Genomic DNA, 280 nt, shown 5'->3' on the forward strand with positions numbered 1-280 from the left:
GTTCCCAGGTGTCAGGGTGCCCGGGTGGGGATGGCTGGTGTCGGTGGGCGCAGGCAGCCACGGCGGAGCGAGACCGGGAGACTGAAAGTCAAGGGGAAAGATGGCGTGAGAAAACAGGCCAAACCACACAGCACCGAGGGCGGCTGCCCGTGCATCTCGGAAAAGCCGACACGCAGGGAACCGCGTTCTGCCGGGAGCTCAGGGTCCTGGGGTGGCGGCTGGCGTGGCCCTGCTTCCTGGTCCCTCCTGGCCCCTCAGCTCCCAGAGAAGGTGGCACTGA

The 280-nt window shown here is 67.1% G+C and overlaps 1 protein-coding gene across 1 annotated transcript in view; it reads right to left on the reverse strand.

The window, feature by feature from the left end:
• The window catches only part of FAM189A1 (family with sequence similarity 189, member A1), a 30336-nt gene that overhangs the window by 1898 nt on the left and 28158 nt on the right, over nucleotides 1-280 (reverse strand). The gene's annotated exons all lie outside the window — the stretch shown is intronic.

Source organism: Myotis brandtii, unplaced genomic scaffold, assembly GCF_000412655.1.
Source record: "Myotis brandtii unplaced genomic scaffold, ASM41265v1 scaffold329, whole genome shotgun sequence".
Classification (NCBI taxonomy): Eukaryota; Metazoa; Chordata; class Mammalia; order Chiroptera; family Vespertilionidae; genus Myotis; species Myotis brandtii.